General features: G+C 38.8%; 1 protein-coding gene across 12 annotated transcripts in view; it reads right to left on the bottom strand.

The window, feature by feature from the left end:
* The window catches only part of ZP4 (zona pellucida glycoprotein 4), a 702723-nt gene that overhangs the window by 251840 nt on the left and 423032 nt on the right, over nt 1-27851 (bottom strand). For 10 of the 12 annotated variants that reach the window (XM_079900738.1, XM_079900744.1, XM_079900732.1 and 7 more), the window contains one exon: nt 16730-16840. The exons of the other annotated variants lie outside the window; for them this stretch is intronic. The gene's annotated coding sequence lies outside the window, so the exon portion shown is untranslated. The remainder of the gene's footprint in view (nt 1-16729; nt 16841-27851) is intronic. 12 annotated transcript variants of the gene reach the window in all.

Below are 27851 nucleotides of genomic sequence, written 5' to 3'. Positions count from 1 at the left end.
TAGAGGGACATGTGGCAGGGAACTACAGGCACAGTGCAGAACTTAAGGGCAGCCCTAAGGCAACAGGCTGCAAAAAGCCAGGGCCCTCCATCCTACAGTGCCAACAAAGTGAGTTCTGCCAGTAATCTGATTAAGCTTGGAAGAGAATTCTTCCCCATTCAAACCTCCAGCTGAGAACACATCCTGGCCATCATCTTGACTGCAGTCTTGTGAGACACTGTGTAGAAGTCCCAGCTAAGCCATGCCCAGACTCCTGACCCATGGAAGCTGTGAGATAGTGTGCATCTTTGTAGACCACTAGGTTTGTGATAATCTGTTATATGGCAATACAAACCTAATACAGTTGATACCAATATTTTTGGAATGATTCCTCTGAAAAAATAAAAAAGTAAAGTTTAAGGGGAAAAAGAAAAAAAAGAAGAAGAAAATAATTGACCCAATTAGATCTTTATGTTGAGAGGTTATTGTTTATATGCAATGAAGACCAGAAAATTATTGTAATATTGTATATATTAAAATTATAAACAATTAATAAACAGAAACCTCAGTTAAGTAGAATCAGGAGATTAGAAGGGGGAGCTCTCAAGCCTGTGAGGCTAGCAGAGCCCAAAAGGAAGAAGAAAGACTCCTCTTCTTTCCTGGCAAGGACTCAGAAAAAAATCACAGACCCTTTGTTTACTATAGCTCTCCCAACTTTCTCCTCTCCTTGCTGTGGGTAAACTTGCTCATAGCTCACCATGGTTGCAGACCCTGAATCGCAATTCTCTGCTGATCTGAAATAAACCCATCACTGCTGGAGATATATCAGGCAGTCTATTTACTTCAGGTCAAAGTAATCAATAGTCTACAAAAGGAATAATTTTTTTATGCTATACAAGACTCAGATGCTTTATGGAGTGATTTTTTTGTTTTTTTGCGGTACGCGGGCCTCTCACTGTTGTGGCCTCTTCCACTGCGGAGCACAGGCTTCTGGACGCACAGGCTCAGTGGCCATGGCTCACGGGCCCAGCTGCTCCACGGCATGTGGGATCCTCCCAGACCGGGGCACGAACCTGCGTCCCCTGCATCAGCAGGCGGACTCTCAACCACTGCGCCACCAGGGAAGCCCTGTGGTGTGATTATTATGTCTGACACTGTATAGTGGAAAGAGCACTGCTACAGGCTCTGGACAAATATGAATTATGATAGTTGTTAGTGCTTTTCTCCAAATGTTTCCAGCTTTCTGGATGGCACTTCCTGGCCTCTTTGTGAGTGAGTAATGGGATCATGTGATAAGCTGTGGGCAGTGAGTTGACTTGGTTCATTTTGGACTGGAGCATTTAATTGTTGTTTCAATATTTCCTGCCTCTCTGTTATAAGATGGTAAACTTAGAGACAGTAGCTGCTCCATGAGCCTGGATCCTTGAAAAAATGTGATGAGAAAGCCCCTGCTATCAGCCCATAATGGACATACAACATGAAAGAGAAAAAAACTTTTGTTGTTCTAAGTCATTGAAATTTTGGGTTTTATTTTGTGCAGCAATATAACCTACCTGTTTTGACATATAAATGGTTCACACACCTACTTCACAATTTACTAGCTCCATGAACTTCAGCTAGCTACTCGACTTCTCTTATTCTGTTTCTTTAACTATGCAATAGGGGAAACAACAGCACCTAGTTCTTAGGGTTATTCAGACCCTATGAGATAAGAAAAAACAAATTGAATGGAATGGTGCAGTTGTTGGTACGATGTGGTTGTGTTGCTGTTGTCACCGTCATAATCCTTTGATACCCACTTATCGTGTGACTTAGCCTTGCTTCCGACATCTGGTGTCTGACCAAAACAAGAAGGGAAAGGATTCACCGAACACAGGGTTCAGATCAGTATGTCTGAAGTTACCTACAGAGTAGTTCCTAAAAGTACTTTAGCGTATTGTTCCTTCGGGCTCTAGATGCCTGCTTTTGATTGGATTTCATAAGCAGTTTTGAACTGAATGTTGAATTACAAAGAAAGGAATGTGTGTGTGTATGTATTATTTATTTTTATATTATCTACTTAGTTTGGAAAATAATATACATCTATATCTACATACCTATATTTATATATACAAATACATATCTCTATATATTTACTATTGTGTAAAATAAGGACTATATTGTGACAAGGAAGGCAAGCTAAATAGTCAAGAGGGGAAAGAGTTCAAGTACTGTGGCCACTTTGAGGAAAAGACTTACATGCTGGGTGGCTCTGCATGTTTATATCTTTTAAATTGTTTTATTTTCCTGATGTTACACATAGCACTGGGCACGTGAGATTTGACATTTTATATAATCTCATGTCAGAATTCTCAGCTGTGTTTACTTGCTAGGAAAGCAAAAATATTTTCAGGCAATTTCTTAGCTCCTTATTATGGAGACAAAAGACAGAAGTGACCATGCAAAATAAAAGGAATTGTTAAATCACATAACTTTGTGAGAAACACACACATTAAATTTTTTGACACTCCATCTTAATTTTTAAAAACAATAGAACCCTTCTAATATATCACCAGATATGTTACAAATTTTTTTTTTACAAAAAATTATCAGAAACGATCTGAAACATGTATCTGTATACAGCTTTTCATTATTTTTGTATCCATTGTTTTATTTTATATGGAACACAATCAGGAGAGATAGGCAAGGCAGTCATTCTTCCCATTTTACAGATGAAATTGATATTTAGAGAAATTAAGTGACTAGCCCAAGGGCCCAGAAAAAGATACCCCTAAGCCCCTTGTTCCCCTCTCTGAGCTTGTGTGTGTGTCGGGGAGGAGGCCCTTGGGGGATGGTAAATCGGGGAACAACCAGCCACTAAAGGCATGGAATTACCTTGGATTCCTTACCCAGTCCTCTATCACCAACCATATCCTGCCACTTTCCAAATTCTGATGTCTTACTTCCCAAATATTTTACCACTTTATCATTTTTAATCTCGCATCTGAGTTTCTGCTACACAGAGAGGTAGTAAAGTGCAAACTCAAGTTTAAGGTCTGATTCTCAATTGACTTTGATTTTGAGGCAGGTTCCAGAATTGTTTAGTGCATATGCCTTGTCAAAAAGACTTGGTTGCAGTTACTAACTAGATGTAAAAATTGACATAAGGCTTCCCCGGTGGTGCAGTGGTTAAGAATCCACCTGCCATTGCAGGGGAGACGGGTTTGAGCCCTGGTCTGGGAAGATCCCAGATGCCGCGGAGCAACTATGCCTGTGCGCCACAACTACTGAGCCTGCGCTCTAGAGCCCGTGCTCCACAACAAGAGAAGCCACCGCAATGAGAAGCCCGTGCACTGCAACAAACTCCCGCAACTAGAGAAAGCCCATGCACAGCAACGAAGACCCAATGCAGCCAAAATAGATACACAAAATAAATAAATAAATAAAAATTGAGATGAACTAGTTATTTATCTTTCTAAGTCTTATTTTCTGCTACCTTAAAATGTGGGTAACAGTACATTCAGTAGGGTTGTTTTAAGAATTAAGTGAGATTCTAAGAGGTAGAGTGATTTGTATGGTGCAGATACATAGTAAATGCTTAGCACATGTTATTTAGTTTTATTATTTTGTTATTGATTATGATCACCTCTTTTCTGATCCCCCATTGCCTCCAGGTTTACTCTTTAGTATTTATCATCTATTCTTGACTTTTGAGGAAATGCATGAAGACCAACCAAATGAGTAAAGCAAAGGCTATTTATTCAGAGATTATAATAGCAAGGAAGTCATTCACCATCGCATGCATTTTGGTAGAGACTCAGAGGCAGTCAGCGGACTGGGAAAACTTTAGAGTGGAGAGAAGGGGAAGCTTCAGATATGTCCTGATTGTAGGCTGTTGACCTGGGGAAGCTGTAGAAAGGCTGACTAGAAGTGGGGCTTCCTGTGGTTAGGGGAGCATGTTTGGCTTTGGTTGGTCCTCAATTGGAAACGGGGACACAGATTAGGAAAGCTGTCAGTTATTAATCAAGTCCTGACTACTTTGGGCCAATTGTGCACAGTTATTGTGTTGCTTCCTGGTTTATTACTAGACATAGCAGTCTGACTTCCTATAAGTCTGACCTATAGCAGACATATAGTTTTCCTGGTCCGTTTATTGTACATAAGGGGTCAGTGTTCTGGGCAGGATGCTGCAGGTTGTGAGTCAGAATTCTATTTTTGCATATGGTCTGGCCATTGTCCTTTTGTGTGTTTTGTCTCTCATCCTTCCCTCATAGTGATACATCTAAGACACAAATTGTAGACGGTGACTTCTCTGCTTAAAATCCTTCAATGGCTCCTCGTGTCACTAGGATAGATTCAAAGGCCCTGAGCAGGGCACTCAAGGTCCCTCAAGGTCTTACTCCTTCCTATATTTTCAGCTTCATCTAAGACCACTTTACACGGCAGTTGAAATTTTTCTGAAAGCAAGAACAAAAACATTTGCTTCTCCTCTGCACACAACATGCTGCTTGTCAGCTCTGCTCATTGCTGTCTCTACAAGGAACACCCTCCATCTCATGACTTCTCTCTTTTTCTCCCTCCTTTCAGCCTCAGCTCAGCCATCTCCTCTTAAAGCCTTCACCTAAAGTCAACAGGCTCCTGAGCTACCATATGATCGAGGGATCCCACTCCTGGGCATATATTCAGAGAAAACTCTAATTTGAAAATATACATGCACCCCTATGTTCATAGCAGCACTATTCACAATAGCCAAGACGTGGAAGCAACCTAAATGTCCATTGACAGATGAATGGATAAAGAAGATGTGGAATATACACACACACACACACACACACACACACACACACACAATGGAATATTACTCAGCCGTAAAAAAGAATGAAATAATGCCATTTGTAGTAATATGAATGGATCTAGAGATTATCATACTAAGTGAAGTAAGCCAGACAAGAGAAAGACAAATATCATATGATATCGCTTATATATGGAATCTAAAATAGGACAGAAATGAACTTATTTACAAAACAGAAATAGATTCACAGACATAGAAAACAAACCTATGGTTACCAAAGGGGAAAGGAAGAGGAGGGATAAATTAGGAGTTTGGAATTAACATATACACACTACTATATGTATAATAGATAAACAACAAGATCCTGCTGTATAACACAGGGAACTATATTCAATACCTTGTAATAACCTATAAGGGAAAAGAATCTGAAAAAGAATAGATATACATGTATATGTATAACTGAATCACTTTTGCTTTACACCTGAAACTAACACAACATTATAAATCAACTCTACTTCAATTTAAGAAAAAGTCAATAGACTCCTCCTCTGTGATCCTAGAACATGATGTGCAAACTTCTGCCCAGCACTTACTGTATCCTAATGCAATTCCATCTTCATGTTTGTTTCTGTCCCTTTCCAGACAGTGAGCTTCCCAAAGGCAAAGACTGTCTTATTTATCCTCTTCCCTAGACCCTCACCCAGTTCCTGGCATGTGTTTAAGATACTGCACTGAATAAGAGTGAAGGATGAGGACCAATATTTTCATTGTCTGACTTCTGTTTGAGAGGTTTTTTTTCCCCCAGTATCTCATGTCTTATGAAAATGTGACATTAAAAATGAATGCTGGAAAATAAATTCAAGTGGTAGAGTGGAACCAAATATGATTAAGACATTTTCAGCTTGTCCTTTGTGACATTTCAGAAAATGTCTCTATTCTGAGGTTAAGTATTACTTGAGCAGTCTACACGCTGCAGTCGGAAGGCAAAAAATGCTCTTTGCCTGACCATCAAAACCAGATCTAGGCGTTTTTTCTGCAACATTTGTGCCCTGGAATGTAAATACTTGCTGTTTTTCTGATTAAGACTTCAATACTGAGAACCTTGACACACTGATCAAAGAGCCCACCTTAAGGCAAAGAGAGAAAGCAAATCTTCTCAAAGAGAAAAGCAAAAAAAAAGGACCCCTAGATTAGATGGCGTACTTTTGAAGTGGTTCCTATCTGTGGAGGCCAGTGCCTGCCCAGGTGTGAGGCCTCTTCTGGTTGACTGGGAGCAGATTCACCTGGAGCTTTGTCTCATAACCACCTGCCGCTTTCCTTTCTCCCTGACTCTAGGTCATTGCTCTCTCCCAAGTGGAAGCTACAATTATCCTTGAAACCAGTACTTCCATGTGTTTTCTTGCCACTCCAATCCAACCACCCACAGTTCCTAATGCATACTTCTGATCATGTCCTTTACCTGCTCAAAATGTCACAGTTCCTCACGGTCCAAGCTGTAGGTTTGTGCCCAAGGTCATCTGTCCTGTGTCTGTAAGTTACCTTTTCATGTCTAGTTCACCATATAGCCTTTGAATCACACTCCAGATAAATTAATCTATGTACTTTTTTCAGAACACATTTTACACTGTCTCGTTCTCATGAAATTCCTCAACTAGAAATTTTCTACGTGTCTATGAAGATTTTGCTGATCTCTTTACCCTAGGGTTTCCCGGTGTGAATGAAAAATATTGCCTGCCATATCAGTAAACAATGGATATTGCAGCCATCAAGCCATCACATTACAGCTGCCCTGATGGTGAGCCCTGAGGGAACTCAGGATGGAAAAGCAAAGGATACTGGCCCCAGATAGCTGAGGTGTATATCAAAGGAATGATATCAGTGAACTCAGACTCTTGCGTCTTCCCACATACAGAAAAGTGTTAAATTCCTTAACTTGAGAGATCCAGTTTTCTTTAATTAAGAGTAATCTTTTTATGTTCCAAATACCTGGTATTTGTTGCAAAAACTCCTATATATCCTGGCTCCTCCCTCACCTCTTCAGGGCAGTGTCTCAGAGTTATCTGAGATGCTGTGCCCCCGGCTTAAGTTCTCAGTTTTGTCCGCTGAATAAAACATAACTTTCAACTTCTAGGTTGTACACTTTTTCAGTTGACACCAGGCCCACCTGAAAACGGCAGGAAGAAGCTTATTAAAAATACAGATTCCTGTCCTGGAGGCAGCTTCAGCACTCCTATAAAAAAGTGCTCACAGAAGATGCCCTCTTAAAATGTTTTTGGGAGTTACAGTGCCTGAAGGATCTGCCTTAATGTAGCATCAACATATCATAGACACTGGTTGTACTTGGATTGGGTGATACAAATTAATAGAAACATTTGTATGTTTGTATAAACATAATGTTTATACAAACATTATGTAAGAACAGTGTTTGATATCAAATACTATTATTATTATTATTATTTGGATTGGGTGGGCTTTAAGGAGACAGATGATAGCATCCAAATATAGAGTATTTCATTTCTGGGTGCATGCAGAAGCTGAGATTTTAAGAGGCGCTCAAAGTGATTATTCTTTAAACTGAATTTTAAAGGAAATAATCCAACATTTTTCATAACTTTCTTGTGGTTGGCAAAACTTAATTCTTGGGTACTTATTTCCTCCAATGGGTTTTCAATGCCACAAGAGGCTTTGTCTTTTATGCCTTAAATCTCCACAGAGCCTAGCAAGGATGCTTTTTAAAGCAGAAGGGAACTGCCAAATGGTAAATCTTTGGCCTGGAGAGTTTTGAGGTAACATGTTGTTTGATACTGCTACAGAGCAATAATTTGGGGGACTAATAGGATGTTTTAACGACAATGTTACTTCATGTAGAAGATACATTTCTGGCAAGTGTCAAGTCTGCCCATCATTTGTAGCCATAATAGAAAAGGAGAAACAAAGTTGAAAGTATTAGTAGGCATGCCCAACATACAATCTAGCAGAATGTACACTGGAAGAATTTGACTTAGAAGACTCTGTTCTTAATTTCTTGACTTTCAGTAAGTGAGGGTGTTGGATATTTGTCTGCAGTTGGTGTATTGATAGGCGCACAAGAATATGCTCAGCTCAAGCGGAAAAGCATGTGTCATCCTGGTACATGAAAGAGAACCAACAAAAACTCAGGAGTGGGTGATAAAAGAAGAAATCAACAGAGGAGAAACAGATTCAAAGTAACAAACATCCCCACATCAGGAATTTACCGACTTGGAGATAAAGCCAAGCTGAATTGTATTTAGAGCTATACGTTATTCATCTATAATTCAAAGCCCTTGCTCTCTTACTGGGGTTTTAAAAAACTTATTTCTTACATTAAGCACCATTATTTAATTAATTTATAGATGAGTTTAATTAATCACTGATCTTCTAATGGAAATCCCTGTTGAATTTGTAGAAAGCAAAGGTAGATCCACAAAGTCTTGGTTAGAGAATGAATAAAAACTACAGGATTTGCTCCACAACAGTGAACATCCAATGAGCCGTATGGATTCACTTGTTGTTGGGTGTTTTTTATTTGAAGGCTCATTGCTTCTTCTTTATCATTAGGTAGCAAATGTACTTCATCTGAATTGAATTCATCAGTTATCTAATTAATAGTTATCTAATATTGTTAACAGTTGAGGGAAACTGGGAACGGGGAGAGGATGACATACTGATGTGCATAATTTGTAATGAACCAATTAAGCCAATCCAGTTTGACAAGCTGGATAAAAAGCTAACAGGTCCAGGGATGTGTTTTATGTTTTTACGCCCTACAGCTATAATGCAAAGTGAAGAAGAATTCTTTCTGCAAATAAACCCTACCTTACATCACCCTAAGTGATGACCATTACATGCTCTACTATACCATTGAGCAGTCTCATCAGGGCATTACATTTCATGCATTTGGAGTAAAAGAACAGATCCTTTGTTTTACCAAGATGTGGTCTAATACATCATTGCGTGTGACTCCGTCATGATGCTTCAGTACATGGATGTTATCATGCACCAACAGTGTGGTTTATTAGGAATGTTTAGGACTCTAAATTTGGTCAATCTCTCTATAAACAGTGGTCTGAACCGGAAAAAATAAGAAGAAAAATGAGAACTTAAGTTTTAAGTGTGAATCAAATATTTTCCTTACTTTACCAAGTGTAAAGCACAAGTATTGTAAATTGTGACCCGAGTGCTTCCACTTGCCCCCGTCACATACACGGCAGCTGCAGCTGCTTGACTGCAGCACCCTTTTTTTTTTTTTTTACCAAAGACTAACATCATTTTACAAATCTTCTCCACCTAGATCTCTAGCAGCCCCTACCCACAAAGTGGGTCTAACCGAGTCTCCATTTTGAATTTACTTATCAGTTTTTATTACATTAGACAGACCTATCAAAAATTACTCAACTCATATTTCTGTATTTTCTGTCACTTTTTGTCTTCATCAATACACTAGGTATCGAAGACAGGGATCGAATAACTGTGGAAGTGATGAATACATGAGAATGAACCTTACAGCATTTAGGAAGAGAGAGGGAAAAACAAACCATAAAGGCCTCATTTCTTGAAGACAATCCTAGCTCCCAAACATTTTCCCCCAAATTCCACACATCACACTTTGAGGGGAGGGTGGAGGGTGTCATTCACAAGAGTGAATGACAAGGCGATTACACTGAAGCAGTTTGCACACACTCAGAATTGCAGCAATTGAGTAATATTTGCTAAATTAGAACCAGAAAATGGTTCTTTCTTTTCTTAGCCTCTCATCATGAGACTAAATAGTAAAAAGTACGTCGTGATGTCCATAATTTACATTCAGGTGTTATAATGTTTTCTGCCGCTCTCCATTCGCACCTCGAGCTTTTAAATAAGCCGATAGGAACCCTGGCCACCCAGCTGGCAGAATCCAAACAGCGATGAGATGTCAAGAGTCCTGCTTTATCCACGGCTTACGTTCTGAACCATTTTCCCTTGCAAGCTTTGTACTCTGGTTCTTTATTTGCTCTGGTTGCCCTGTCTCCTGACCTCTTGTCTCACCCCTTGTCTCCTGCACCTCAGATACTGATTTTCTGGTGCTGACTGCAGCTCTTCTGCCAGGTCAGAATTTCACGTCACTCTTCCATCTATGCTTGCTTTTGATTTCTGTAGTGAATAATGCAACTGGACTCTACTGACATCCCTTTAACTAGCCAGCATTTCCCCTAATTTGTCATTCATCTCACAGAATGTAATAGTCCTGTTTTCTTAACTCAAAGAGTTTTTTTCTTTTCTTTCCTTTACAAACAAACAAACAAACAAAAGACTTCTCAGGTCCTAACTCCTTCCTCTGTGGTGCTTTCATCTGTCAGAGTGAGAGTGGCTCCTGGAAGACGGAATTCCTGCCGGTTCGTGTATCATGTGGGTCCGTTAACTTAAGGGGTACAGCTCCATTGCTCTGTTAGGGTTCACCACAGGGGCACCTGCTTTCTGAGGAAAGTTCTCTGGACTTTTTAAAAACTAATACATTTTATTTTATTTTTCCTCAGGCTCTTTTAAAACTCCTTTTCTGCTCCAGTATCCTATTGAGGATGATACATTCTATTTAACTGTCATGTCTCCTTAGGCTTCTCTTTGCTATGACAGTTTCTCAGACTTTCCTTGTTTGTGGTGACCTTGACAGTTTTGAAGAGTAATGGTCAAGTATTTTGTAGAGTGTCCCCCACTAGGGATTTCCTGATGTTTTCTCATGATTAGACTGAGGTTGAGTTTTGAGGAAGAAGACCACAGATGTAGTGTCATTTTCTTCACATCATGTCAAGGGTTCACACTTATCAACATGACTCCTCACTGTTGATGTTAACCTTGATCACCTGGCCACAGCAGTGTTTGCCAGATTTCTCCACCATAAAGATACTCTTCCCCGTCTCCCCCATTCCTATCCTGTACTCATCGGAAGGAAGCCACTGCCAGCCCACACTTAATGAGTAGGGGGTTATGCTCCGCCTCCTTGAGAGCAGGATACCTACATACATATTTGGAATACTGTAAAGGATATTTGTCTCTTCTATTCATTTATTTGTTTACTCAAACTTTTTTTTTTTTTTTTTTTTCCGGTACGCGGGCCTCTCACTGTTGTGACCTCTCCTGTTGCGGAGCACAGGCTCCGGACGCGCAGGCTCAGCGGCCATGGCTCACGGGCCCAGCCACTCCGCGGCACGTGGGATCCTCCTGGACCAGGGCACGAACCCATGTCCCCTGCATCGGCAGGCGGACGCCCAACCACTGCGCCACCAGGGAAGCCCTATTCAATCATTTTTTTTTAGTTATTTCTGAGATATACATTTTAAAGTAATAACTAGAATTATGACTTATAACATTATACCAGAACATATAAGATTTTTAGAAATTTCATGTAATGTCTGAAACATTTATATTAACATATTTCCATACAAATAACCAAAAGAAAGTTTAGTATTAGTTGTTTTTTTTTGTTTTTTTATACACCAGGTTCTTATTAGTCATCAATTTTATACATATCAGTGTTTACATGTCAATCCCAATCGCCCAATTCAGCACACCACCATCCCCACCTCACCGCGGTTTTCCCCCCTTGGTGTCCATACGTTTGTTCTCTACATCTGTGTCTCAACTTCTGCCCTGCAAACCAGTTCATCTGTACCATTTTTCTAGGTTCCACATACACGCGTTAATATACAATATTTGTTTTTCTGCTTCTGACTTACTTCACTCTGTATGACAGAAGCATGGAAGCAACCTAAATGCCCATTGACAGACGAATGGATAAAGAAGTTGTGGTACATACATACAATGGAATATTATTCAGCCATAAAAAGGAATGAAATTGAGTCATTTGTTGAGACGTGGATGGATCTAGAGACTGTCAATCATTTTTAAAATATCAGTATGGGCTCATGGATATTTATTTTATACTTTGGGTTACAATCCAATAGAATTTTATGTATTTTGTTCAAATTGTTTCAGCTTTGGTGAGTTTCATTTTGTAACACAAAACATAACTCCTTTGATAGGGATTTCACTTCACATTTTCTTCAAAGATTGGAGGGAGGATAAACTAGGCCAGCACTAGAGGTGTTTGAATTTGAGGTTTTTGGCATAAGTTATCAACAGTGGGCTACTTTGTATAATCCACCCATGCTTTTGGTATTTGTCCTATGAACTATGCAATCAGAATATCATGCTTCAAATATTCCTAATGTTTATGATATTAGAATTCTAATATTCTTGCCTCACTGGAGGGAAAAAAAAACTTTCTTAGGGTCTTTAATAAACTTTTGTACTCCACGAAGTCTCTGCTATCTACTGTCATCCTGTGGCTCAGGAAGAGTTAGAGTGAGCAAGGGGCAAGTCACATACTCCACTCAACCCTTCCCAAACAAGAGGATTCATACAATCAATATACGTATTATGATTAGATGCTAAAGAGTAACGTAATCGGAAACCTGCGGATATAGTGTTCATAATAATCAACACATTCCTTTATGAATCACAAAACATTCAAATAGATATTAAATACACCCAGTACAATGCCGGGGGATGTAGTAGACACTTAATAAATATTGACTGAAATAATAATTCATGACGTTTAGAATGTTTTCTTCATTTAAAAAATCTTATTGATTGTGTATTAACTATGCTAATCTCATTTCTGTGTGTTACATGTCTGAGTCCTTTTACCATGTATCAACTACTCCAGGTCCTCTAGAAAGGCACCTAACAATTGTTATTTTTGACAAGATTGCAGCTATGTAAAAAAGTATGTCAGTAAAAAGTCTATAAAGAAACGTACCAGAATAGTTACTTTTCTGTGCTGAGACTACAGATGACTATAAAGTTCATTCTTCATTTATATATTCTCACATTTTCTATAATAACCTTCATTACTTTGTTAGTGGTTAAACATGTTTATTTATTTATTTTTAATGCAAATACTTCTACTGCTGCTACATACGGTCAGTTAGTGATGTAAACGTTATTCCATATTTTGGTCCCATTGCAATGGAAGCTAAACAAAAATTCTAACTGGGAACTTTAGGTAAGTAACAAAAGTGTATTTTAATCATTAACAAGACTTTATCCCCAACGTATTGGTCTGTTAAAAACAAGTAATACAGGATATTATATCTTAGTCCCTGGTAATCTATGGACATTTGTGGTAAACCTACAGTGAGACTATGGAAATCGTTGGAAAAAAGATCACAGAGCAACTGGGGATTCTTCTGTAATAAAGTATGGCTGCCACGATGAAAGCAAATGCCCCCATTGTGCTACAGAGACTCTCATTAATTGTGTGAGGAGGGTTTTCCTCCTGGGGGCTCACGTAAGTGAGCATTTTACTCCCAGCACTGTTATTCAGGGATGTGGTCAGGCGCACTTGCCCTTGGAGGAGTCTGCCTTTGATTCTCTTTTTTCTGACTGAATTACAACTCAGAATATCGTGTGGAAGTGGATTTGCAGACTAACCCTCCTGAAACAAGAGCACTTATTACGCTGCGAGGGCACTGTAGTTTTCCTTTGAAGTCTGTTCAAGGGAAAGTTTTTGCTTTCCAACAACATAGGAATGATTCTTCTGGACCACGCTTTGAGTTTATCAATCTGGGGAGGTTATAGACAGAGCAAAACTACAAAAACTCACATTCAGCAAACACCTAAGACCTTTGCCATGTGGGAACGCTGAGGGGATCGAGAGTAGAGGTGAATGGGCACGAAAAGGAGGGAGAATCAAGGACATGATGAACTGAACTGCCCTAAATGTGTACTTTACTTTTCTTCTTTAATTTGAAAGTTAAAATTATAAAAACATTTATAAACCCTCTCAGATGCAAGTCTTTCTGTCACTGGTTATGAGGATGATGAGGTAATGAGGATGATGATAGGGTTTCCTTCAAACACTATGAATCTCTACAATTCTTTGAACCTTTCTATACTCTATGCCTCAGATCACATCATCTTAGGGGTTAAAATGGGGCCAAGCTAGCAATAATCTCTTATTACTTTGACATTTGCCTGCACAGCAGTTTCAGCATCTCCAACCTCTGAGCAATATCTGCATTTATTTTTGTGAGTCTGTTAAATCATGTTTCAAGGATGCTTATGAGATGGTCTTATTAAGTTCCAAGTGTAATCCTCAATTGACTCTCCCATTTTGGCTCAGTTCCTGTTTCCACTGTTACCACTACCAACACCACTGCAGATGCTTCACACTCAGGGAGTGTCAAAGCAGCACATTCTCGTTCTCCAGAATCACCAGCAGAAGGATGGAGCTGTGCTGCATGGGAAGAACGCTGCCTCACCAGCAACTGTGTTGACATCTTGTTACAGGGGTCTACACCCCAAAGTCTCCCAAGAGAAACATGCCTCTCAGTTTGGAGTTGCAGCCCCATCCTCACTAGCATTTAGAGAAAAGCCCATGAAGTTTGATACAAAGAGACTTCGGAGGAGGCTGCGTTCTCTGCTTCCACCCCATCCGGTGCTCAAGCCCCTTCCATCAAAATCTCACTCCCTTCTTCAAGGTTAACTCACCATTCCCTAGAGTTCCATCATCAGCTGAGTTGACACAGGCAATGGGTCACATTCTAACTTCTGCTACATTGCAAGATGAGACTTACATCAGAGCATTATTTTTGTGTTAACTTTACTAATTATTCACTTCTACGAGCACACCCAATTCCTTACCTCCCTGAGTTTCTATCTTCTCATTTGTCAAACAGGGCAGAAACACTTCCCTAGGAGGGCCATAAAAATGGCGTGGTATAACATATATAACATTTAAAGCACTGTTCTACCATTATAAGACCACAATATGCAATGTATTAGTACCGGGTGACTCAGCAAGCTGAGAATCCCCTGGAAGAGCTTGGGGAAAATAAGTTATCTGGTCAAAACAAGGAATCTCTCTCTGCTCTAGAAGTTTTACCGATTTGGTGAAAAATGGACTTAGATAAGAAATAAATACAAACATGGCAGTTGTTTTGAGAAAGGAGAAAGAGATCACCCATAAAGCAAACAGGATCATGTCGATATCAACCTTAAATCTGAAAATTACGGTAATTATCCTCACCAAACTTAAAGGATTCTATGAACTGTGGCATCAGTGCCAGGTCAGTAGGAATCAAGATGATTTGGGTTTCATGGACTGGAAAGGTGGGAAAATATTACTGGGTTTAGTCAAGGTGAAAGGGATTTACAAACATAAGTCATCCAGAAGGTTTCCATATCTATATGTAGTCTTGGATTTCAGATATTTTCATGACTGCTGAGAAAGGGAAATATTGCCTCAAGTCAATATGTCAACAAAGTAATTGCCTTAAAGCTCAAAAACGGTTGCACACATTATGATACTGTCATTATGTCCTTGCTCCCTCATTAAACGTTTAAGGGAAGGAAGCATATCTTTACCTTTGTTTCTGTCAAAGTGTGAGCTCACAGTCTGGGGCATAGAGAGCCCACAAATATTTTTTTATTTTCGAAATAAAGAAGTTAAAGACTAAATTGGCCTTAGAAAAGTCATTTGTTTGACAATGTGTATATGACTATGACATGCTTTCACAAGCTACTTCCGATGGCTCCTTAGCAGGGAAATGCTGCCCGCTGCATCTAGGTCTGTTGCCTGCTGAGGAATCTGCTGTATCCAGAACTCTAGGGAGTGCAGAGCTTTGGACCAGAGGGAAGGGCCAGCGTTCTGACTGCTGTATGAATGGGGTAGAGTTGCTCCGAGATTTCTCCATTATGAATATTCCGGTGACCCTGTTTGAACTGTGCTATGGTATACTCCCTACACATTTCTCCTTCCTGACTTTTGTCTAATTGCCCTCTTTCAATTCACCAAGATGGCTGTCTCTACATTAAGGTTTTACCTGTTGTTTCTTTTTTAACATGTCTAGTCTAGTATAGCCAGAGACCAATAAACTTGCCCTTTATTCTTAGAACCAATGGCAATTCAGAACCTCATTTACTGAGGGTTTTGTCCTGCCACTTTCTGTTAAATGGAACAAGTGGAAGCGCGGGTGAAAGTCGTTCAGACTCTGGCTCTGACACTGCAGTTTCAGAGCTCACAGGCTGCTGGAGAGAACAATCATTAGTTGGGTCAGGCGAGCTCAGGATTTCAATCTGGGGTGTCCCACTGAATTTGAATTAGTTCTTTGGTTGTGAGGAAAAGGGCTCGTAGAGCTGTGCTATTCCATACCAGCAACAGAAATCATAGAGGAGGGTGGCTAGCTCCTGTGTGTGTGGGGGGGGGGAATTCTAATGGGAGACTATTGATCGAAGAAATCTTTCAATTCTGAGATAGGTCATATAAAGATCTTCCTCTTTTAAAAAGTCACTAAAGGGTCATATCCAAATCCAGGTTGGAAAGAAGTTTGTAAGTGCCTACTTAGAACAAAAGCAACGCAAACTTTCAACAAATGTTTATTTATGAATGCTTGGTATGTATCCAGCCTTTTTTTTGGTTTGTGCGTTTGTTTGTTTTTACTGAAATTTAATGTGACTGAAAGCCTGAAGTTTGTTTAAGTAGAGACAATATTAGCTGCTGATAATCAAGTGACCTTGAAATATTATCTCACCATTTGGGCATCAGTTTTCTTGGGAATAAAATGGAATAATAATTCTTACTTTATTTGATTGTTAAAAGATACTTTTCCTTTTACCTTGGAGTTTCAGCAAAAGTTGCAAACCTGAGAACAATAGGTGATAGATGAATCCTCTTTTATTCTAAAGAGTAAGCTGAGCAGAAGCCTAGGAGCCTCTCTAGGGTTTACTATGACCTTCAATGCCCCCGTCCCAATACGCCTATAAGGAGAGAAGACTAGAGAATTTGGAAAATATCATGGAAGTAGAGTGTCAGGCGGTGGCAATGCTAAGGCATTCTGTCTCTTCTTTCTATCAAGCATGGAGGGTGTGCTCCCCACGCTGGTTCAAATTAGTAGGGCAAGATCTCAAGAAGATACTCACAGAGATGTCCTGGGTGGAGGTGGTATGGGGCAAGATGAGAATGTTCCGGAAGGCCCTGAAGTTTGCCCTTAGAAGTGAGGTCCATGTGAGGATACAGTGACTCGGGGAGGCCTGCAAAGTGAGAAGAAAAGGATCTCGATGGGGCTGCACTCTCACCATTTGGCAAGAATACATGCATTTCCTGTGGACCCACTGGATGCTATTAAATGAGGAGGAAATTTTAGCCACAAGAGTCAAGTTAGATGTGTGGCTAGAACTGGTGGCAGGCAAAGCCCGCTGCCCCTTTTGGGAAACCACAGTGCAGAAGATGCTGGGTGTGTGTGTGTGTGTGTGTGTGTGTGTGTGTGTGTGTATGGGAAGTGCCACTTGGAGAAACTCACCTGTTCTCTGACACACAGCTTTGGAATGAAGGGTATTGACAGTTGAATGAACCAGTATCAACAACTTTTTGCCAGTTTCTTCTAATTCTCAACCCTCTCCGTCCACTCTACCCTCTATCAAGTTCAGGCCTATATGCACTAGCTGCTAACTCAGAGGACGAGCATCAGGATTGCGTGAGGCAGTGGGGAGCGCTCACCTAGTGCACAGTGAAAGCTCACAGAGAAGGCTCTTAGGCACACGATTACAGTGACTCAGGGAAAGAGAAGTATTTGTTTTATGTATGATACGCAATCACACGGGTTTTACTGTTACTACAATAGGTTTATTTCTGAAAAGTTCATCCTGAAATGGATCTCTTTAGAGAATGCACTCCTTACTACTGACTTAAATAATCAAGGTAAAGTCCCATTGCTCTGAAACTGTTTTCCTACAGTTTTAGTAAAGCAAATAAGTTATTAAAATCATCGAATCAGGACTTCCCTAGTGATCCAGTGGTAAAGAATCTGGCTTCCAATGCGGGGGACACAGGTTCGATCCCTGGTTGGGGAACTAAGATCCCACATGCCGCAGAGCAACTAAGCCCATGCGCCACAGTTACAGAGCTCGAGTGCCTCAACAAGAGAGCCTGCGTGCTGCAAACTACAGAGCCTACGCACTCTGGAGCCCATGCGCCAAAACTAGAGAGAAAAAAACCCGCACACCACAACTAGAGAGAAGCCCGTGCACCACAACTAGAGAGAAGCCCGAGTGCCGCAGAGAAACATCCTGCATGCCTCAACGAAGATCCCGCGTGTAGCAACTAAGACCTGATGCAGCCCCCAAAATAAAGAAAATAAACAAATTGAAAAAAATAAAATAAAATCATAGAATCAAAGGAAACCAGAGAGGAACAAGTCACAAATAGGATTTTAAACCGTTTAATTTTATTTTTGGTTTTGGTTTATTGGCATTAAAATCTAAAGCAAAAAAGAAAAACAATGCCAAGCTAGGAAACACTGAACAGAAAAATCACTTATCTGCTGTCAAAAATTTCTTCTTAATTCTTCTTGGTTTTTCACACCATCCTTTTCAATATTTTTGCAGTTATATCTTTATGGGATTTTATTTATTTATTTAAATATTATTGGATTTTCTCTATATTATAACTCAGTGAACATGTACTTGGAGCTTGTAACTTGCTTATGCTACACTGAGAGAGTTTAGAGAGAAAGATACACAGGCATCAAGATAACAGGTCTCTACTAGAAATCATAAAATAAGGGAGTACTTGCAAAGCATGTAGAACTACACAATAGGTAACATTGTTAATTAAATTTATAGTAGAGATGATAGTAAGGTTGGTAATGTAACTTTTTGTTATTGTCTTTTAAATATGTTACAATATTAAAAAAATAAGATATTAGCATACTTTTACATCCCGAGTTGTATTTGTTCAGTTTCAGCCCAGGGCTTTGCTTCTGAGGTACTGGCTACAGAAAACACATAGGTCATATACTCTAAACCTTTGCAGTAATCCCCAGAAAGATTTATCTGATCTCTACTACACAGCTTGATTTTATACAGTTCCTGCAGGTCCTTTTCTCAGACATCTAATCATTCTTTCCTAGGGGTATAAAGAGGGAAGGGCAGAAATCACTGACACTGGCTCAAGAAAATGCATTTTTTTTTTTTTTTAAGCTGGTAGAGGTCTGCTAGAAAGAATTGAATTGTGTGTAGCATTTTTCAATACCAAATGGCCTGGCCCATTTTACTACTGACTGACTACTAAAAATACTTCATTTAAGATTTTATCAGAGATTCTCATTTCCAGTAATGTCAAACTGGGATATTCAGATCAAGCCTTCAGTGAAAATGCTTAAAAACTCTTTAAAAATATCAAATTGCTGACAAGAAAGCAAGGAGCTCCTTGGCTAACATCTAAGAGGAGCTGAAAGAGAAAGAGATAACCAGAGCACCAGGTAACCACAGCTACTTTAGCTCTGAGGTTACTGGATCTCAGGGATCATGAGCCCTTGGCTGCTCAAAGAGAGGCATCAAACAGAGAACACTTCACATGAATCTCAGTAGAGATGAGTTACATCTACCCCTGTACCATCCACCACAGGGAACATCAAGGAAATGGCTGCTTTGTGTCTTAGGTCGGGTTTCCACAGAGGTTAGAGTCAGATCTGAGTACCAGCAGTTTATTGGCAGGTGTAGTGGATGCTATACTACACAGCCTATATCCCCCTCCTTCAGAAATGACACACTCATTCCACTACCCTATGAATGTGGGCTGCAGCTGGCTCTAGGGTGAGTCCCTCTTCAGAACTTGCCCTCAGCTGAAGAGAGCGTCTCATGCAAGGTCATCGCCTCCCTGGCAGCAGCCCACATTCAGTGACTGGTGTCTTCCATCTTTGTCTCAAAGTGGGAAATCTCTGAAGGCTGTTCTAACTCCAGAGCTCTTTTTGGGGTCATTTGGGGTCTCTGGGGCAACTGCATTAAGGTTCAACTTTTCTCTCTGCCCAATCTTGCTTGATCTGTCTTCACATATGGTGAAAGTACTCTCTCTCTCTTTTTTTTTTTTTGGCCATGCCGCGTGGCTTGCGGGATTTTAGTTCCCTGACCAGGGTTTGAATCCGTGCCGCCGGCAGTGAAAGCACCACATCCTAACCCCTGAACTGCCAGGGAATTCCCTGAAAGTACGCTCGAATAAGCCTCCTTTATATAAAATCTCAGAGCCCCAGAGTTTGTTTCCTGGGAAACCAAACTGGCAGGAAGTTATCCCAGAGCACAGGGATATGAGCCAGGGAAGGGAAGAGGGTCAATATAGGTTGTGTTAAGCTGTGGCTCAACCTGACTGGGGAGCCCTGGGAGGCTGTGCAGAACTTCCTCAGAGAGACAAGGAAACAGGTATTTTCCACCAACTTCCATACATCACTGATTGAGGATTGTTTTTAGAGTTGTCAATTGCCATGTCCTCTGCATCATCTGGAAGATATACCAGCACTTGCCCATGGTCAGAGAAGGAATTTCTTCCTTGCAGTAAGAGGGCACTGTCATGAATGGAAATGATGAGTTTTGGTGAGCTATGGTCAGGACATCAATGCTATTTACTATACTTTCATTCTATGTGAGCAGAGTGAAAAAGGAAAGGGAAAAACTTGATCCTGATTCCTTGTGATCAAGATCCAGTTCTGATGTGAGTTTACATCTTGTGTACACAGTATCTCTCTATGGTCCAAGCAACTTTGCATGTGAACTTGCTTTAAGTGGTTCTAGACTAGTAGTGCCTCCAAGAGCCTGGCAGAAGGAAACTCAAATCTATAATAAAAGCGGAGTTCACCATCCTAGACTTGATAAATCCCCACCTATATATTTTTGAAGGAGAGTAAGGAGAAAAAAGAAAAAAAAAATCAAGGTGAGAAGTAACAAAGAAGACACAGTGAGGGAAAACCTGTAGAAACAATAAAAAGAACATTTAGACTTATAAGAACTCTAGATATTAGACTTATAATAGATTATGCAACAACTAGTTTATTATGTATAATGGGAAAAATAAAAGTTTGAGTATATCTGTAGAACAGAAACTTTTAAAAACTTTAGTATTTGAAAGAGTAGAACTTCTGTAAATTAAAATAGAAATTTAAAACAATCTGAAATTCAATGCTCAGTAGAAGAATTGATTGCTGAATAGAGTCCACTGGAAAAAAAGTGGTAAAGTAGAAAATGGATCAGAAAAATGATAACAAATGTAGTACAGGGAAACAAAAGATATTGGAGATATCTTTTCATATTGGAGATATTGGAGATATATGGAGATATTGGAGATATTGGATATTCATATTGGAGATATCTTTTCCAATGAAAGTGTGGTAAGAAGACAAGGAAGGTATGAATGTAACTGGAGTTCCAGAAAAAAGGGAGGAGGCCTGAGAGGTATTTGAAGAAATATTGGCCAAAAGTTTGCAAATTTGATGAACCTATAAATGTACAGATCCTAAATGCTTGGAAAGGCCCAGGAAGAGAAATATAAAGAAAACTACACCAAGTCACATAATAACCTGTCATTCGAAACACATGATAAAGAAAAAAAATCATAAAATAGGCAGAGGGAAAAAAGACATTACATACAGAGGAACAACGATAACAGTTATAAGAGACTTGTCAGAAACTATGAAACCCAGAAAAGAAAATAACAGAATCTTTGAAGTACTGAAAAAAAAATTGACCTAGAAGTCTATAACTGGAAAGAATATCTTCCAAACATGAAGGTGAAAGCCTTTGCCAGCAGACCTGTACTACATAAAATGTTAAGTAGGTCCTGTAGGCAGTAGAAAAATGGTCTCATATGCAATTTAGAGCTACACAACAGGTTGAAGAGTGCTGAACACAGTAGACTGGCATATTCACAGGACGGGATGCTATTTAGCAGTAGTAGGAACAACCACTGATGTACAGAACAATGTAAATGAATCTCAAAAAATGATTTGCTGAATGATACCTATTCATATTATTTAATTCCATTTACATAAAATTCTAGAACTGGCAAAACTAATCTATAGTGAAAATATCAGAGCAGTATCTTTTTAGGCATGAGATTGACAGGAAAGGAATATGATACTTTCTGAGGATCTGGTAATATTTTACATCTGGATAGAAGTTTGACTTTCGGAAGTGTATCTGTTTTTCAAAAATCAGTGAATGAACATATCAGACTTATTCATTTCACTTAAGTAAATTTCCCTTCTAAGAAAAAAACTAATATTGAACACTAGTTAGTAATATAAATGCTATGAGGAGGCCTCTGGCTGTCTGTAATTTACTTTGAAATGTATCAAGAAAGTGGATGATTAATAGATCGTAGGGGTAAATAGTTGGATGGATGGGTACTTGATAAAACGTGTATAATAATACGTTCATACAGGATCTAAGTGGAAGCTATAGAGGTGTTCATTGTAAAATTATTTCAGTTTTGCTCTACAATTGAAATTGTTCATTATAAATTTTGAAAAACAACCAGTACAAAGGGAAAAATGCTATAACCAAAATTATAAATATTTTATAAGTCAGTATTAGAAAATACTTTTATGACATTGTGGATTTCTTATCTAGAACAGAACATAAGGAGAATGAACCATAAAATGATGGCTTGACAAAGTCAACCACCTTAAATTTAACAACTTCTCTTTATCAGAAGACAGCATTAATAGAGCAAAATAAATGAGTTACTGAGTGCAAGATGATATTTGCAACACATAAACTTGAAAAAGGACTAGTTTACAAACCATACAAAGAACTCTTAAACACCAATTTTTAAAAAAATGACCAGGCAACACAAAACAAAAATTAAGCAAAATAATTAAGTGGACATTTCACCAAAAGGCAATCAAAATAGTTGTTAACTTACGATTAATAAATATAGATTAAAACCACAGCAAGAAACCAAAAATATCTCAACAGATCGTGTAAAACTGCAAAGTCTAAAACACATCATGCTGTTGAGTATGTGGACCAATGAAACTACCCAACATTGTTGATATTTGGTAAAATTCCTTTGGAAAATTATTTGGCATTATCTAATAAAGTCAAATACACGCACATTCTATGGCATAACAACTCCATCCCTATTTGTTTACACTAGAGAAAATCTCACTTATATGCACCAAGCTGCATATGTAATAAAATTTCCATCATCTTTGTACACTCTAGCTTTTTCCCTAAAAAAAATCCAACAATCAACAAACTAACCAACCAACCTGGATGAAAATAAACATAATGTTGAACAAAATAATCAAGAAACAAAACAAAATAAATGCTATGAGTCATTCATAGTTCAAAATAGGCAAAACTAATGTATATTGATTAGCAGTGCATACCTAATTGTTAAAACCACACAAAAAACATATGAAATGATAAAGACCAATGGGGGGATAACAGTCCACCTTAAAGGGCAGTAATGGTGCTGTGGTTTGGCAGGGTGTGGGGTGCTGGTGCTTCTGGAGCAATGGCAGTGTTCTATTTCTTGACCCGGGTGGTGTTTACATGGGTGGTCATTTTGTTTGTTAAACTGCACTAATACATGTTTAATTCACTCTTTCATATTTATACTATATTTCACAATCTATTCTGTTTTAAAAAAATAATACAATATTATTGATAATGCTGTAATTCTATATTTTATCATAAACAGCACAAAATGGTGTTTTTTCTTGAATATAAGCTTAGCCCTGACTGTTTACAATCTCTTGAGTGGTTTTTAGGGCCACCCCTCTCAACTGCCCTCCCCGCAACACACACATTTATTCCACAGGATGCTGTGAAGCAGGGAGGATAACCTAGGAAAGGGTACCCAAGGACAAACTTCGTGCTACATCACTGATGATTTGCCCCAAAGAGAGACAAGTTAGCTATAAATCCTGGTGTGTCCCTCCAACATCAATGTACCCCTTTTACACTAGGGGTTCTGGGTGATCTGACTAATGTTAGCACCTTTCTACCATCATGATTCTCTTCCACATTTGATTCACAGTCATCAAACATATGAGAATGTGGTAGGTAATGGGGATACATAATCAAATAGTAATAATTAAATAACAATAATAATTATTTTTTAAACCCAGCTAATTCTTATTAAGTACTTACTATGGGCTGGGAGTGTTTTAGGTGCTTTAGAGGTACTACCTCTTTTAATCCTTTTAGTGATTCTCTGAAGTGGAAGTAATTATTTTTTCTCATCTTACAGATTAGAAAACTGAGGAACAGAGAAGAAAGTCACTTGCTTGAAGTCACAGAGCATGTAAGTGTCAGAGCTGGATTTCAAACTCGGATGTTTGTTTCCACACTTGACTTCTATGCTTTTGGGTAAGAAATGAGTTCTTAAATATCATCTATTTTCTACACCTGTGTCAGTATTATTTCTAATACAGTACGGAAAATGAAGTGACAGATATACTTTAAATTTTCATCAATGTTGCACATTAAATGTATCTTTAAAATCAATAGTTACTTGAATGATTTGATAGTATGTGTGGAAGAATTAATAATTAAAGGATGAGTTTTGAATTAAGGTGACTAAAATCAAATTCTAGATAACTTCACTGCCAAATGATAGATGACTCTGTAATTCCATAAATAATTCAAGAAATTAACCTTTAATTATATAAAGAAGGATTAAATGTCTGGTTGAATAAGTTAGCTGTCTCCATTCCAGATGCGCCACAGGTTAAAGATTTTATGTTTTTGCTTTTACTCATCTTTATTTTTCAGTAGCATAACACAAATACTCTTTTCCCAGAATCACTTTAAGAGTTGCCAAAACGTTAATTAACGGTCGTTGGGATTTCTTTTCTATTATCTTTTTTATAACAAACTTGGCTGCTGGCTCTGTGTTTCCTGATTTTAATGAAGCCAGCACTGCTGTACTGCTTCAAACCTTAAGGACAATAATAATAACCTCTATTACTATGGATTTTATATTATATTACTACACATCTATAAACTGAGAATAATAATAATGCTCACCTCAACCTCACAAGGTTGTTAAAAACAATAAATAAACTAGTAAATGACTTGTGCTCATTTCTCAAGGAGACTTGGAAACTCCACCAAGGGTGAATGAACCGGCTCAGAGCAGGAGCTTCTCACATGAGGGGAAGAGGCAGAGAACCAAGTTCTGCACGACTGAGGAATGTCACTCACGCATAGTGCTTCTGCAGAGTGCTGGGACCAGGAGTTAAAACTCCTTTAAAATTATGTCAGCTGCTCTGCAGGCTTAAAGTTACATTCAGTCGCAATTTTGTGGCTCCTAGCTCACTGGGGGGCCTGAGAACTGATTTACCCTAAAGAGCTATTTGCGGAAAAGTCTTGAAAACAAAATTCCAGTCCTGAAATATATGCCAAAAGAAGAAGCCTTAACCTCAGGAATAAAGCAAGTTTGGGGCTTTTGGCCAATAAAAGTCAAGACATAATTGGCAAGGGCAAGGTTGTCTGAATTGAAAGGACAGACAAAAAATTCTACGAATTGCGAACCTACTCAGTTAACATATGTTGTTACTTTTAATCTTTATCTATGTTTTTACAAATGAAGAAACTGAATTTAAGCTTTATACCCAGTGTGAAACATATAGTAAGTGGTTGGTCTGTGACTGAACTTAGTTTTCTCTCTGTCACAGTAAATTACACCCATGCCTCTAATTTCACAATCTCTAACCTCACAGAGGTCCTCAGTGTACCTTGCAATCCTCTTATGCTTTTCACATCCATCACCTCCCTTTTCCTAATTGGCTGTCACTGACTAGCTGTGTGACTTCAGGCAAGTCACTTAAACTCTCTGTCTTGGTTTTCTCATCTATAAACCGAGAATAATAATAATACCTCAAAAGGTTTTTAATAGAATTTTTAAAAGCTAATAAAGATATAGCCCTTAGAATAGTGCCTGAAGCATAGCAGGAGCTATGGAAGTTGATGACTGGGATTCTTATTTCACAGTGAAAACACTCAATCAGAAGAACACGCTTCCTTATGCTCTGTTGTCGGACCACACCTACCGTCTGTATCTTATGCCAATTCTCTTGCAACCGTGATAAAGATCTTTGTTCCTATCCAGAGCCAATCTTTGCACTTTTAAACTGTAATGCATCTCCCACTTAAGGTCATCACTTCAGCTATTCATGCTTTTCTCTCTATGCATCATCAAATTTTCTTTCCCTGCTGGGTCACTGCTATCAACATAAACACACACCGCAATATCTTTCATCTAAAAACAAAGATGCCACAGTCCCTTCAGCCTTTGTCTCACTGCATCTCCTACCCACTCCCATCCCTGAAATAAAACTTCATGAAAGGGTTATGGGGTTAGGGTGTTTTGTTTTTCTAACTCTTCTCCTTTCTGTATTAAACTGCAATTGATTTTCCTCCTTTCTCTCCACTAGACTGCTCTTTTCATGGTCACCATAACACCCATGCTGTAATCCAACAGTCAGTTTTCCTCCATCATCTTACTTGATTTATCAGCATATGATGTGTCTAAACAGTACACCTTACAAAACCCGGCAAGACCCTGCGGGGCCCTCCTGGGTACAAAAGCTTTTCCATGTCCCCGGATTCTGGTTTGTAGGAAAAAGGTTTCAGCCTCCTAGAGCTTCCCTGAGTTCCAAAGGGCAGATTCAAATAGATACTGATTGGGCAAGTGAGGGAATGCAGAAACAGAGGAAAGGCGGTCAAGGAACAACAGTTCAGCTGTAAAGCAGAGCCCTACTTCCTCCTCAAGGGATATAACATAACAATATGATACAAATCTTTGAGTTCTTCTACAGGAACTAAGACGGCCCCCATGCAGGTGGAGGATGGTGACTATATGCTGTCCACAAGCATGTAGACCCCAGACTGATGGGAACCAGAAGTCTGATGACTGAGATTCCAGAAACATCACCCTCTTACCTCACCACCAACCAATGAGAAGAAAGTCATACATCCTACAGCCCTCACCCCGAAATGTGGCCTTTAAAAACGCTTCCCTGAAAACCATCAGGGAGTTCCGGTCCTTTGAGCGTGACAGGCCCGTTCTCCTTGCAATAAATCCTTTCTATTGCAAACTCCGACATTAGTTTTGTTTGGCCTCACTGTGCATCGGGCACATGAACTTGGGTTTGATAACGTTTATCCTGCCTCAAAGGACTATCTTCACTTGGCTTCTAGAACATCATACTCTCCTGAGTTTTCTTCTATTGGTCTGCCTTTGCAGATTTCTCATCATCTATTCTAAATATTCAAACGTCACCGTGCTCGGTCCTTGGATTTCTGATTGTTTTCCTTTATTGACTCTTTACTCTTCTGGTGGTCTCATCCAGTCTCATTGCTTTAAAATGCATTCTATAAACTGATGGTCCCCAAAACAGAATAGTTCTCAAAATTATTTGCTAAAGAATGACTCTTTGGTGTACTCTCCAATCTGTAAACATTTTAACAATAGAAGCTCATTTTAACCTCATAACAAAGCTATAATCTACATTATAAAAATTTATCTCTAATTCATGTATGAATAATCTACTATAAAGAGTTAAATAAAATCTACTAATCCACTATAAATCTACTGTAAAGTGACTTGTATAAGATTAGTCAGACAGTCCTAAATCCTATCACTCTAAATCCATGTTACTGCATAATTCAATGAAAATATAAATAATGATAACTTTTTACTTTATGAAATTTGTAGAAAATTCCCCCAAACTTTTTGTCTACTGAATGGTGATTAAAAAAGAGTTCTACAAATACTCAGTTTTTTCTTTCCTTTCTTTCCCAGCATTTAAAATTGATTCACTAAAGATTATTGAGTGTTACCATGAATTAACACTGGAGATGGAACAATATGAAATGCGTGGGATTTATTCTTAAGAATTTTGCTATCTCTGTTAGACACACTGAAGGTATATGTCTAACACTATTTTTATTCATGATCATGTTCAAAACAACTAGTTGTAAGTTAAGTCTTTATATTTGCAAGATCCTTTGTTTTTAAACCATTGAAAACTATCATTTGAATGCTCTTCCTAGAGATAAAAGATGACCTATTAAATTTTCATAGAAATGCAGGAAAGCAGGCAACGTGAAAAGGAATGAAGCCAAGAAGAACTATTAGGGTCGGGATAAAGAAAGGACTGAGGTGAATCCAGTGAGATTTGAGAGCAGGTGTTAAAGATATAAAAATTTATTGACTCTGAAACAACAATGCAATGCGTCCCTGGTTCTTTCATTATTTATA

Source organism: Stenella coeruleoalba, assembly GCF_951394435.1.
Source record: "Stenella coeruleoalba genome assembly, chromosome: 16".
Classification (NCBI taxonomy): domain Eukaryota; kingdom Metazoa; phylum Chordata; class Mammalia; order Artiodactyla; family Delphinidae; genus Stenella; species Stenella coeruleoalba.
Note: the sequence above shows the minus strand (reverse complement) of the source record. Positions and strands in the feature narration are given on the sequence as shown.